This window comes from Trichosurus vulpecula, chromosome 2 (genome assembly GCF_011100635.1).
Source record: "Trichosurus vulpecula isolate mTriVul1 chromosome 2, mTriVul1.pri, whole genome shotgun sequence".
Taxonomy (NCBI): Eukaryota; Metazoa; Chordata; class Mammalia; order Diprotodontia; family Phalangeridae; genus Trichosurus; species Trichosurus vulpecula.
The window spans coordinates 361,025,867-361,040,735 of NC_050574.1; the positions used below are offsets into that span (position 1 = coordinate 361,025,867).

General features: G+C 37.0%; 1 pseudogene; it reads right to left on the reverse strand.

The window, feature by feature from the left end:
* LOC118837168 overlaps nt 1-6,948 on the reverse strand; it is a 69,831-nt pseudogene extending 62,883 nt beyond the window's left edge.
* Between the last annotated feature and the right edge of the window lie 7,921 nt (nt 6,949-14,869).

The following is a 14,869-nucleotide window of genomic DNA, read 5'->3' on the forward strand; positions in this document are numbered from 1 at the left end:
ATGTCCATGGAAATTAAGGTCACCAACAGAGTTGTCCAGTAATTGAGACTGATAGTTCATCTACCTAAAACAAGACTTTTCATCCAACTTAGTTTATGCTGTACCCATGTTTCTACATAGGGATTTTTAAAAGTCATCATTTAAGTCATCTGGGAGATGTTTACATAAAATCTAATTTTTTGAGGAGTACCATGTCAGTTCAGTTGTCCTTCTAGTCTGTCACAGCCTTGAATGTGTCTTCTTTAATTTGACCTTAAAACAGATTTAAAACTTTCCTTCTTTTAAATCTGCTGAGTTCTGAGTTGAAGAATAAAAGCTATTCTGAACTAATAAAGACACCCTTCCTAACACAGGGCATAATAACCTGAAGTTGTTTTAACTATTTTTAAGGAGTAAACTTTTATTTGAATTAATTTCATTCAATTTGTATTACATTTTGAGTGTCAAGTTGTCTCCCTCCCTTCCAATCCTGCATTAGAAAAAGCCAACATTTTATATAGCTGTGTGTGTGGAACCATTAGAAACATACTTACACATGCCAGTTCTTTCTCTGGAAGTAGATAGTATTTTCCTTCATAAAAACTTTGTAGTTGATTTGAATGACCATATTACTTTTGAACAACATTGTACTGGTTCTATTTGTTTTATACTGCATTATTTTATGAAAGTCTTTCCATGTTTTTCTGGTTTTCAACTTTTTTTTTATAAATTTCTTTAAATTTTAAACTTAAATACAAAATGAGAAAAGATTAAAAACAATCATTATCATGGACACAGCACACCATAAGGGAGGATTCAATGTAAAACAATAAATTTCCATTTTAAGAAAACCTATATAGAAAATACTACATACTGTTTTCAGAGCTGCCCAGTTTTTCTTTGCTTCCTTGTTGGTTTTCTGTTGTTCTCTGCTGTGCATTTTACTTTATACTTCCCCTCTTTCCCTACCCCACACTAAAGAAGGCTTTAATTAAGCATGGACAGATAGATGATACATAAATAGATAGATAGTTAGATAGAGATATATAGATATAGATGTAGATATATACATAGATATCTGTAAACATAGACATGTATACACATATACATTCATACAATATATACATAAGACTATACTACACTTATTTCCTCCTATCATCTGTTTCCCTGAAGGTGTATGGTGTCTTCCTTGATAAGTCTAAGTCTTTCCATGTTTTTCTAAATTAACCAGCTCATCTTTTCCTATACCACAGCAATATTCCAAGCCAATCACATCCTATCTGACTGTCTATGAAAGTTTTTCCCCAATTTTCTGCATTCCTTCTGTTCTTAGCTACATAGGTTTTATTTATATAAGAAAATATTAATTCAAAATAATATAAATTATCCTTTTAATGCTTCAACAATGCTCTCACCTTATAATGTAGTTTAAGGTCTGTTATTGCTGAGTCCACTTCCTCTACATCTTTTCCCCCCTCACTTTTTTGAAGTTTTTGACCTTTTGTTTTTCCAAATGAACTTTGTTACTACTTTTTCTAACAGTATTGTTTTTAGTAATTTAATTGGGATGACATTGAATAAATAGATTAGTTAGGTAAATTTGCCATTTTAAAATTTATACTGGCTTTACCTACCCACGAACAATAAATATTACTTCAGTTATTTAGATCTGAGTTTATTTGTATAAAATGCATTTTATGTTTATGTTCATATAGTTCCTGTATCTCTTTTGGCAAGTATATGCTCAGATATTTTATACTGTCCAGGTATTTTAAATGGTCTAAAACAATATTGAATAATATTGCTAACACATAGTATAGTTTCCCTATTTTTCAATTTTGATTAAATCTATTTTAACTTTAACTTTGTGTGAAATCATGATTACTATCCCTGCTTTCTTTTACATACTAAATTCTACTCCTGCCCTTTATTTTATCTTTGTGTGTATTTCTCATTTTGATAATGTTTCCTGAAATTAATATATTGTTTAATTAAAATGTTTAATCTGATATCCATTTCAATTTTATGGGTAAATTTGTCCATTCACATTCAAAGCTACAATTACTTATGTATTTTCCTCCTTCCTATTTTTTCCTTACTATCCTCACCCTATTTACCCTATCCCTCCTCATTCCTTTGCTTTACTTCTACCTGCTACCTTACCCTCCTATTCCTTAACCTACCTACCCCTGTAAGACTCCCACCCCTATCCTCTCCTCCCACCTTATTCCCTTGTCCTCTTATTTCTTTCTGAATTTAGATTTTTATGCCTCTGTGTGTGTGTGTGTGTGTGTGTGTGTGTGTGTGTGTGTGTGTGTGCTGTTCCCTCTTTAACCTATTTGGAATGAGAGCAAAGTTTCAGCACTAAAAATGACAATCATAAGAGCACTGCTAATACTTAATTACATATATGAAATAAACAATTTAACCTCATTGTGTCCTTTATAATTGCTCTTTAATATTTACCTTTTATTTCTCCTGGTTGATACATGTTGAATTTGCCCTTAAGTTCTGGGAGATTTGTTACAATACCCTGAAAGCCTTTGAGTTTTTTAAATATCCATTTTTTTCTCATTCATTTAAATTTGCTGGGTAAGTTACTCTTGTTGTAACCCCAGCTGTTTTGCTCTATGGAACATAGTATTCCAAGACCTATGGTCCTTCAACATAGTAATCTTTAGTGTAGCTCCATGATATTTAAATTGTTTTGTTTTGTTTTTCATAACACTTCCAATATTTTCCCCTTAACCTGGAAGTTTAGAAACTTGACTATGATACTCCTATAGGTTTTCCTCTTGGGATCTCTTTCAGGTGGTGATCAGTAGACTATTATTTATTTCTACTTTGCCTTCTTGTTCCAGAACCTCAGGGAAATTTTTCTTTATTATCTGTTGAAATATTGTATCAAATTATTTTTATAATAATTTTCAGGTGATCTGAGTATTCTTATATTATTTCTCCTCAATCTGTTCTCCAAATAAGTTGTTTTCTGATGAGATGTTTTACTTTCTCTTCTATTTTTTTCATTTTTTTTATTTTTTCTGGTGAGACATTTTACTTTCTCTTCTATGTTTTTTCACTCCTTTGATTTTGTTTTATAATATCTTGGTGTTATAAAATGTCATTAGCTTTCTCTTGCCCAATTCTAGGTTTGAAGGAATTATTTTCTTCCTTAACTTTTTTAATTCTCTTTTTTCAGTTGGTTTTCCAGTTGGTTGACTTTCTTTTCATAATATTCTTTATTTTCTAGGATTATTCTTATTTTTTCTAATTTTTCCACAGTCTCTTGATTTTCTTTAAATTAGACTTTATTTTTAGTTTACAACACATAGTTTTACATGTTCTTGAGTTTCAAATTTTCTTCCCTTCCCTCCACTTCCCCCTGCCCCCAAGACAGCATGTAGTCCAATATATCTTATACATACAACTTCACATTAAATTTATTTACATGATAGTCAAGTTGCGAAGAATTATGACCAATGGAATGAATCATGAGAAAGAAGAAACAAAACCAAAAAAAAGCAAAAACAAAAGAAAAAGAAAAGGAGAGCAAACTGTTTCCCTCAATCTGCATTCACTCTCCATAGTTCTTTCTCTGGATGTAGATAGCTCTCTCCATCTTGAGTCCTTTGGAGTTGTCTTTGAACCTTGTATTGCTGAGAAGAGCAAAGTCTACCAAGGTTAGTCATCACAGAATCCATATGTCTGTGGTTGTGTATAATGTTCTCCTAGTTTTGCTGGGCTCATTCAGCATTATACTGTGTAGGTTTTTCCAGGTTATTATGAAGTCCATATTTTCCCCATTTCTTATAGCACAATAGTATTCCATTACATTCATATACCACAACTTGTTCAGCCACTTCCCAATTGATGGACATCCCCTTAATTTCCAACTCTTTGCAACTACAAAGCTGCTATAAATATTTTTTGTGCATACGGCTCCTTTTCCCACTTGTGTTATCTCTTTGGGATACAACCCTAGGAGTGGTATGGTTGGGTCAAAGGGTAGGAACATTTTTATAGCCCTTTGGGCATAGTTCCAAATTGCTTTCCAAAATGGCTGGATCAGTTCATAACTCCACCAGCAGTGTAACAGTGTTCCAATTTTTCCTTTTTATCCCCATTCAGTTTTCTCCAGAAGTCTATCATATCTGCCTTTTCTAAAATTCTATTCACCTCCTTAACTTCTTTCTTGTTTATTTTGAGGTTAGATTTATCAAGTTCAGAGAGGGGAAGGTTGAAGTCCCCAACTAGTATAGTTTTGTTGTATATTTCTTCCTGTAACTCCCTTAATTTCTCTAAAAAGTTGGATGCTATACCACTTGATACACATATGTTAAACAATGACATTGCTTCATTGTTTATTGTGCCTTTTAGCAGGACATAGAGTCCTACCTTATCTCTTTTTATTAGATCTATCTTTGCTTTTGTTTTGTCTGAGATTAGGATTGCTCCTCCTGCTTTTGTTTTTTTTTTTTTACTTTAGCTGAAGCACAATATATTCTCCTCCAGCCTTTTGCTTTTACCCTCTGTGTATCCCCATTTTTAAGTGTGTTTCTTGTAAACAACATCTTGTAGGCTTATGTTTTTTAATCCATTCTGCTATCCACCTCCCTTTTATGGGAGAGTTCATCCCATTCACATTCACAGTTATAATTACAAGCTGTGTCTTTTTCTCCATCCTGTTCCCTCCCACCATTTATGCTTTTATTTCTCCCTTCCCCCTTCTGCTCCTCAAAAGAGTTTTGCTTTTGACTGCTGCCTTTCTCAATTTACCCTCCCTTTTGATTTCCCTCCCTTATCTTACCCTTTTCCACTTGCTTCTGACCACCCCCCTTTTCCTTTCCCCTTTCCCTGTCTACTGCCTGTAGGACAAGTTTGATCTCTACACTTCTTAGATTATGTTATTCTCTTCCTGAAACAAATCTGATGAGAGCAAAGCTCATATACTACTCTTCTCCCTCCTAACTTTCCCTCCACTACAATGTCTTTTTGTGCCTCTCCACTTGATGCAATTTACCCCTTTCTACTATCTCCTCACCTCTTCTCCCAGAACCCTCCCTCTACATCTCCCAATCATGTTTTTTTATCCTCATATCAGCTATTTTATACTGACACCCACAGTCTATGTGTATCCCTTTCAATTGTCATAATAACTGTACTATTCTCAAGATTGATATATAAATATATATACATATATATGTAAAACATATATATATATATGTAAAACATATATGATATAATATATATAACATATATAAAATAATATAATCCCGTATAAGGATGTAAACAATTTGTCCTTATTGATTAACAAGGTTTGTGGGGTTTTTCCCCCTGTTTACCTTTTTATGTCCCTCTTGACTTTTGTACTTGAAGATCAAATTTTCCAGTGAGTTATGGCCTTTTCATCAGGAAGTTCTGGAATTCCCTTATTTCCTTGAATGACCATCTGCTTGCCTGAAAAATTATGCTCAATTTTGCTGGGTAGTTGATCCTTGGTTATAGTACAAGTTCTTTTGCCCTTTGTAATATCATATTCTAATTTATCCTGTCATTGAATGTGGAAGCTGAAAGATCCTGTGTGATCCTGACTGTAGTTCCACAATATTTGAATTGTTTCTTTTTAACTGCTTGCAATATTTTCTCCTTGACCTGTAATTCTGCAATTTTGTTGTAACATTTCTTGGAATTTTCACTTTGGGATCTCTTTTAGGCAGTAATCAGTGGATTCTTTCAATGAGTATTCTCCCCTTTGGTTCTAGAACTTCTGGGCAGTTATCTTTGATGATTTCTTCTAAGATACTGTCCAGGCTCTTTTGTTAATCATTGTTTTCTGGTAGATCAACGATTCTTAAATTGTCTCTTCTGGATCTTTTTTTTCCAGGTCAGTTGTTTTTCCAATCAGATATTTCATGTTTTCTTCTATTTTTTCATTCTTTACATTTTGCTTGACTACTTTTGGATGCCTCATAGAGTCATTAGCTTCTACTTGCTCAATTCTAATTTTTAATGAGTTGCTGTCTTCATTTCACTTTTGAGTCTCCTTTTCCAGTTGGATGATTTTACCTTTCAGGGTGTCATTTTCTCTATTTAGATTCTGAATCTCCTTAGCCATTTGGCCAATTTTTTTTCCATTTTTTTCTTTTATCTTCTATTTTGGTTTTTAAAATCCTCCTTTAGCTCTTCCAGGAATACTTTCTGGGTTTGAGACCAGTTTACAGTCCCTTTTGAGGTATTGCATGTGGGTATAGTGTCAATGCTGTCCTCTTCTGCATTGGTAATTTGATATTCCCTGTCTCCATAAAAAGAATCAGTGGTCCTCAGTTTTTTTTTTCATGTTCTTCTTCATATTGGTTTCATTTTTTCCTGGATTTACAGTGGATTTCAGTTTTGGGGGCTCAGGAACCTCTGTCCTAGGTTTCTTGTGCACAATGACCCTCGGTTTCCTGAGGTGTGGGGGAGGGGTAGTCTGGCTGCCAGAAATCTCTTCTTCTCCTGGGGGTGTTCTCCAGCCCCAGTGGTCTCAGCTATTGTCTGTGCTGGTGTCTGCCACTTCCCCTGGCTGTGCAAAGGCACATCTGGGTTCCTGGTGTTGACCCCTGCTGGCTTCGCCCCTCTGGGACTCAGGAGTTCAAACTGTTTGGCTACTGATGCCCCACTTCTGTCTCCTCTACTCCAGCATTTTTCCCTCTGAGGAACTGTCTGAGTCAGTGAGGGAGGGAGGGAGGGGTGAGAGCCATTTACCTGGCCATTATGTCTCCTGGAAGTTCAAGAAGGCAGGTTTCAAATCTTTGGGCTGCAAGCCTCTGGAGAAGATATCTCACAGCCACAGGCATTGTGCTGCTGCTGCCTCCCAGGGCTTCGACAGACTCCCACCCTGTGCTGTGAGGCCTGGGGATCTCCACCAGTTTTGGGTGCCCAGCTTTCCCCCAGCATGGTTCGCTGGCTGGTTTCCACAGCTGCTTCCATTTTGGTGCTGCCTGGTGCAGCTCTGCATGTCACGTACTCTCCCAGCCTACAGATCCATCCTATCAACCTTTTGGACTCTCCTGGCTTGGAATTTTGCCCCACTCAGGCTGCTAGTGGCTTCTAACTCTCTCACATCTGCTCAGATTCACTTTTTTAGTCTCTTGATTTTTAAAGTCATTTATAAGTTATTTTTCTCATAAATTGGTATTTATTATTTAAATTCAAAGTAGGTTATGAAGGGAGGGAAGGGGACAGGGAGACCAAAGCTTCTCATCTGTGTCTTCTCTAGATGGGGTTGATCCTGATTTCTGAGCCTTCATCCACAATGAAGCACATAATAAGATGAAGTTCCAGGAGGTACAGTTTTAGGAAAACATAAACAGGTGGCCAAAGTTAGAGATTCAAACAAAGGTTGGGGCTGGGATTCTCCTTAGACCAGCAGCACCACTTCCCTTTATGAACTCTTTTTGTGCTTAGGATGATGTAACATTTTTCTTGAGAAAAGGTGTGGCTTTTTTAGCTCCAATATCTTCCTCTGAATATGAACCCAGATCTTCTGTATCCCTATTAACTGTCTGTGATTAGGTTCTTTCTTTGTTGCTTACTCATTTTTTTTGTTTTATTTTGTTTTTAACAGCCATTCTTAGTGTAATCAAGTTGTAGTCTTGAGGTATGTCGAATGATGCCCCAAACCTCAGGTCCTTTTTATTGTTATTTTGTAAGGTCTGTCTTGGGGTCCAACCTTGGTCTCTTTACTCCAATCCTAAGCCACAGCTAAGGCCCCCAACCACATTGTCCTGCAAATGATCTTGCTCCCTGCTGTCCCTCTAGTGGCTGCAAACTACAGCTGTCCTCTCTGCCCCAGAACTGAAACTACAGACTCTGCTCTCCTGCAAGTTCTCACAGCCAATAGAGTCTCTGCACCCCATCCTCCCCGCCCCACATTCACCAGGTTTGTGTGTGCTAGTTCCTTCTCCCTGCAGCCACAAGCTGGGACCAGTCTTTTTCAGCACAGTTGTGCTTGACTTCTCTCAATAGTAGAAGGTTCTTGCATCTTTTCCTACTCAACCATCAGACCCACACATTGTCTTCCAGATGAAACTTTCTAAGGAAGAGGCTGCCCCTCAACTCAGCTGCCCCCAGGGTTTGTTGTTTGTTGATTCCAAAGAGTAGTCCTGGAAGTATTTGCACTTCACTCAGGCCAAACCTCTGCCCCTAGAGGATGGGTCTTTCTTGGAATTTTCTTAAAATTGTCTTAGGAGGACAATCACTTTACCTCATATTTTACAATGTTTATTTCTGCTGTTCTGAAGCAATGTTTTGGGGTTTTTTTGTTTTCTATTTTCAAAGGAAATTTGGGAAGGCAAAAATTTTCTGACCTACTCCATTATCTTCCCAGAATCCTCCCCTTGGGTTGTGTTAACTTGTAAGAAGCCCTTTAAAAACTACATTTCTCCTCCAATTAATAAGTGGTCAAAGAATATAAATAGGCAGTTTTCAGACAAAGAAATCAAAGTTATCCATAGTCATATGAAAACAAGTTCTAAATCAGTATTGAATAGTGAAATCCAAATTAAAACAACTCTGAGGCATCACCTCATGCCTATTAGATTGCCTTATATGACAGAAAAGGAAAATGACAAACGTTGGCAGGGATCTGGGAAATTTGGGACACTAATGCACTATTGGTGGAATTGTAAACTGAACTAACCATTGTGGGGAGCAATTTGGAACTATGACCAAATGCCAATAAAACTGTGTATACCTTTTGACCCAGTAATATCACTACTAGGTCTGTATCCAAAAGGGATCCAAAACAAAAAGAAAAGTGACCTATCTGTACAAAAATATTTATAGCAGCTCTTTTTGTGGCAGCAAAGAAATTGAGGGGATGCCCATCAATTTGGGAATGGCTGAACAAGTTGTAGTATATGATTGTTATGGAATACTATTATGCTATACGAAATGATGATCAGGATGCTTTCAGAAAAACCTGGAAAGACTTACATGAACTGATGCACAGTGAAGAGAACAGAACCAGAACATTGTACACAGTATTTTCATCCATAACATGACTAATATGGAAATATGACTGGGCATGTATAATCTATATCAAATTGCTTAACTTCTTGATGAGGGGGAGGATAGGAACAGAGAGAATTTAGAACTCAAAACTTAAAAAAAATGTTAAAAATTTTACATGTAATTGGAAAAATAAAATATTTAAAAATAAAAAGAAAGCTGTGTTTCAATATAATTAGGGGTTTTTCTTTTTGTAAAATTGTGTATTTTTATGCATTCAAAGTGTTATTCTGAGAATGGCATTTTAATTTTTACTAAGCACCAAAAGAGTCTGTGAGACAAAAAAGTTAAGAACCTCTGCCCTACCTCTTTTCCCTTCCCCTTGCCTTTTAAATCTACAAATGTTTGTATTTCATTCTAAGGTGCTTCAAAGTATGTCCCTGGACACTCTGGGTCCAGTGTTTTGCCTTAAATTCTCAACATCCTCCATTGTAGATTTTTTACAAAACTTATTTAGAAACCAAGATGAGGAATACATAGGATCTAAGTTTTCTTCAGATGCATTGTAAGCTTCCTCAGGATACATTACTTTATCATGGGCTATGGGAGTCCTATTGGCTACAGAAGTCCTCCTCCACCACCAACTTCATCACCCCAAAAAAGACAATCACAATAATGTTTGAAAGGGGTTCATAGAGAGATACTTCATTCCAGCAATTTATTGTCATATATGCCCAAAGAATCAATTAAGATTCACTCAAAAGGGAAACATTTGCAAGAGCAACAATGTGTTAATGGGCACATTATCACTTGATAATTTGGAAATGTCATGTGCTAACTAGTGGTGCTTGGCCCATGCTGATGATCTCAGCAGATATGGGCAGCAAACTTTCCATTAAATCTGCAATTCATTCCTGTCACTCAGTTCCCCAGTGAAATGGAATTCATAATTGAAATGCTGATGCAACTTTGTCCTTAGCTATATCAGAGCAAATGGCAACATTATGGGTAGTGACAAATCAAAAAGGACCAGAGGACTGCATACCAATTAGTAAGGTACACAGAGGTTCCACACCTACATGTCAGAGCAAAGAATTGGAAGCAAGTGACATGAGTGAAAGAGGGCAATGGTACCCTTCCCCTTCTCTGTCACAGCACTTTAATTGCAGGGATAAATAATGCCCTGTTACAAGACACCACACTGACATAGGTAATACTGGACCAAGTACAATAGATTGGCAATGCCTTACATATGTGTTGGCAATCAAAATGGGCTCTTAGCACTTAGTTCAACCAAATGTCCTTGAAGAGTTTGGCCTTTGTTTCCTTGATTAGATTGGGTGTCCTTGGTGACCTCCTTGCCTCAGGGGAGGGCCTAGTTCATATGGGTTTGAGTGGCATGTTTGGGACATCAGAGGCTTTTAGACCATGTGGGTTTAAGTCTCCTCTTTGTGATAATTTCAGGTCATGTGGGTGAGTCACATGGGTGACTCATGCTTGACCCTGAAAAAGATATAAAATCAGGGGTTTTTTGGAGCTCTTACCCACAGCAATGGTGGTGTGCATGACTATGGGCTAGCCCTTATTATGAGCTCCTGGGCTGAACTCAGATGTTGGTAACTATGAATTGTATTTGGCCTGTCTGTGGATGTTTGTAATTTGTTTGTATTTGCTCTGAAGTTCAGGGTGCTGGCTTTTCCCCCTGAACTAAGTGAATGGTATTTGTATGCTTAATTAAAGTAAGCCTGTCAACCCCTTAACTTTGCTTTCCTTAGTAAAGCAGATCAAAAGAACCTGGATTTTTGCAGCATTTTTGTTGTTGGGCTTGTGTTGGTCTTTCACCCACACAACAGCTGCTAGCCAGATCTTTGAAACAACATAGTATGATTTTGATTCTTTAAGTAAGTAAGTTTCCAGGCCACCCAAAACACCATCATAGTAAAGTTAAAAGAAAGTCAGGCATGGAATCAGAGAACCTTGGGTTGAATTTTGCATTGACCTATGTGACCTTAAAAAAATTATTTAACCTTGCTGGGCCTCAGTTCATTTGTAAAATGATCATATTGGTCTACTTGATCTTTGAGATCCCTTCTGGCTCTCATGATTTCCCCCCAAAATGACAGAAATTCTTGTATTTTGAAGTAATTCCTTTGGGTACTAGGGTCTTCAAAAGAACTTGCATTTGAAAAAAAGACCTTTAGATAATGCTTCTACCATTGATAATTTAAGCCATGATTGAGGCTACTACAAACTGCTAGTTTTTCTACTGGTTAGTTGACTACACAGTAAAGTCCTTCGGGTAATGGATGCAGAAGATGCATCTGGTAAGATGCAAGATAAGGAGCAAGAGCCATAAAAGTATGCCAGTGACAAAAACCTGCCTACTGCACAATTTTGGTTGGATAACCCCTGGCTAAAGGTAGACATTGTGTTGATTCCCCAGAATTTCCAGCTGATGTTCCAGCCTGCAGATGTTAAAAACAGTACTAGATAAATTTACAATAGCTCACATTTATAAACGTTTTTTTTTTTAAGTTTATAAGACATTTTCCTCAGAACAGCCCTGTGAAGTGAATAATGTAAGGAAGATTATCAGCATTTAAGAAATAAAGAAACTGGGTCTCAGAGGAGTTAAGTGCCTTCTGCAGGTTTACAAAGTTAATGAGTGTCAGGCCTGGGAATGATAACCCTCTACAGTAGGTAGAGGTGACTTGCCCAGGATCAGCATTAGCTTGAAAGTATTAAAAGTAAGATTCCCAGTGCAATGCTCAAGGAGGGAAATCTTGAAAACAATGTTCATGAGGCTAAAAAGCATTTCTGAAATATACCACCCTGAGATGTTTTCTTATTGTTTAGGGATTTTTTTAAGAAGTAAAAGTTAACAATCTTCAGCATGAGTAAATGTTTTACTATTCCATTGAGCTTAAGGATTTATCTTGGCATCCTAGGAACCTCCATTTTGAAGACTTGACAGAGTCCTCCAAAATTAGATGGAATGTCTTGGGAAATAGTGGGTTCCCCTCTTTGTAGGTCTTTAAGCAAAGTCCAGACAGATATTTGTCAAATATATTGTAAAGGGAATCCTTGATCAGGTATAGTATGGTCTAGATGACCTCTGAGGTCCCTTCCAACTAGAATTCTTTAGTTAGATATGATTCTGTGACCTCAGAAAGCTATCTACAATCCACTCAAGAGAAGAAGGGCAAAATGCATTTATTCCTTTCCAGGAACAAATAATTGAGGATACCATAGTTAAATTGTTTAAAATTAGAGCACACCAGCACAGCTCATCATTGATTCCAGCTATCTGGCTCAGCAAATTAAAGAGACTTATCACCCTTCCCACTTTTAGCCTTTTGTATTTCCAATCTATAGTGGCCTTGTGATCTTAAAGTATAAGTTCAATCTGACATTGACTGATAATACAACTGCCATCTCTAGGCTCCCAGGCTCTTCTTTTACCTAAGAAGATAAAACAGTCTGGAAAGTTGCCTGATATCAAGAAGTCAGAGATGACTCCTTTGCTTGATAGACAGTCAAAAGTTACTTTATGATGAATAGGAGGAAAAAATGTGCCAAATAATAGCACCAAAGAGAGGCAGTATGGTACAGCAGATAGAGAGATAACCTTGGCATCAGTAAGGGCATGATTCAAGCCATCCCTCTGACATATACTGGCTTTTTGCCCATAAGGAACTGATTTAATCTTTCACTGCTCCCAGGGAACTCTCAAAGACACTATGTTATAACCAAGTCATTAGGCATAGACGAGAGTAGGAAGGGACCTCAGAGGTCATAAACTCAAGCTCTCTTATTTTATGCAGGAGGAAACTGAGGCCCAGGGAGATTAAGTGACTTGTCTGACATCACCTAAGACATAAGCAGAAGAGGCAGGATTTGTAATAGGCAATTAATGTGTGTTGACTAATTAAAAATCAATAGAGAGATGATAGAGAGGTTTATACAGTGATATAAATATAAAGATATGTATATCACTGAAGCTACCACTTAATGAACAGTATTATTGCCAGTATATAGAAGGAATAAATCTCCTCTGTTGTCTCACAAAGTTATAACTCACTCAATTTTTGCCCTCTAATACAAGTAGATGGCAGGAGTTTAGCAGAAGTGTGTGGGGATAAAGGAGCCAATAAGAAGTATATTATCAGTCAGGATGAGAGACAGATAGAGTAGTAGTACCTTGGTGAAATAAGTTTTTTCTTGTTTTGTTCCAGAGACGAGTCATCCGCAGCAGCAGTATTACTCTAAGTGATATTTAGTACTCCAATCCACATGCTAGTCTCCTCCTTCTGCTCATTCCCTAATCAGAAGCAAATAAAAGTAGTTAGGAACTTGAAAAAAATCTCCTCTGTGGGTGGCCTTTTGGAGCAGATCTCATGTGGTGTTTATAGCGGAGAAGAGCACACATTAAATTCGACAGTGTCCCAGTGGGAGACTGCGGTGTGAGGTTGCAGTGTGACAACAGGGATCATGCCTCTTCGGAAACAAGCAAGGCAATTATTGCAAATAATTATTCCAGGAACAAAGCTTTTTTGGGCAATACCAAGGATAATTTTCAGCTTGGGAGGTTTGGCAAGAACAACACCACCAAAACACACGCAAAAAGTCATGAGGTCAAATTAAAATACAGCTTCAGGGCTAAAAGGGGAAAAATAAACAATAATTTGGTACCTGAATACTGAAGAAATAAAAATGCAGCAGTTCATAGTAGAGCCACTGGACGAACTAAACATATATCTCAAACTCCCACATTTGAGAACTAATAGTGCACTGCTTCTAAAATTGAAGTGAGATACATAATTGTAACTACAAGAAGAAAAAATGAATATAAGTTCTATCCATTTAACAAAATACTTAACTTACAAACTACTTGTATATGAAAATACACTGAAGGGAATCTGAACCTGTATTCCCCACCTACTATGAGGGCAATTATATTTAAAAAGAAAGAAAACAAGAAGCAGGGAAGGAAGGAAGGAAGGAAGGAAGGAAGGAAGGAAGGAAGGAAGGAAGGAAGGAAAGAAGGAAGGAAGAAAGGAAAGAAGGAAGGAAGAAAGGAAGGAAGGAAGGAAAGAAGGAAGGAAGGAAGGAAAGGAGGGAGGGAGGAAGGGAGGAAAGAAGGAAAGAAGGAAGGAAGGAAAGAAGAAGGAAAAGAATGAAAAGAAAATCTAAGTGAATTAAAATATTAGGAGATACTCTTTCTTTTACATACTTGTGCCTTGCATATAATAGACACTTGGTAGATATTTATTAAATCAATTACAGTGAAGTGTGGAGAGTTACCAAGTTACTGGTGCTGAATCATATCTACCTTTTCCATGAGGAAATGCGGGTCAAAATGAAAATTATAATGTTTTTACTTAGAAAGGAGATGGAACTAAAGATGAGTTTTTGCACTGAAATGATGGTCAAAAGTAAAGGAAATTTCTCATTGTTCAATCATGTCCAGATCTTCATGACCACATTGGACTTTTCTTGGCAAAGATACTGGAGTGGTTTGCCATTTCCTTCTCCAACTCATTTTACAGATGAGGAAATTGAGGCAAGCAGGATTAAGAGACTTGCCCAGGGTCACACAGCTAGCAAGTGTCTGAGGCCAGATTTGAACTCAGGAAGATGAATCTTCCTGACTCTAGGCCTAGCATTTCATCCACTGTGCTACCTAGCTGCTCCCACTGTGGAAACAGAAGCTTGAATTTTTTTACTTTAGGCAAAGAATTGGTGACTTCATAGAGAATTGCCTGAGGAAAAATAATCAATCAATCTCTTAGTATTTATCAAATGACTACTACCAGTCAGGCTCCAGGCTAGGAATTAGGTAAAGAAAAATAAAAATGAAACTATTCCTGCCCCAAAAATGCTTGCATGATGGGAATTA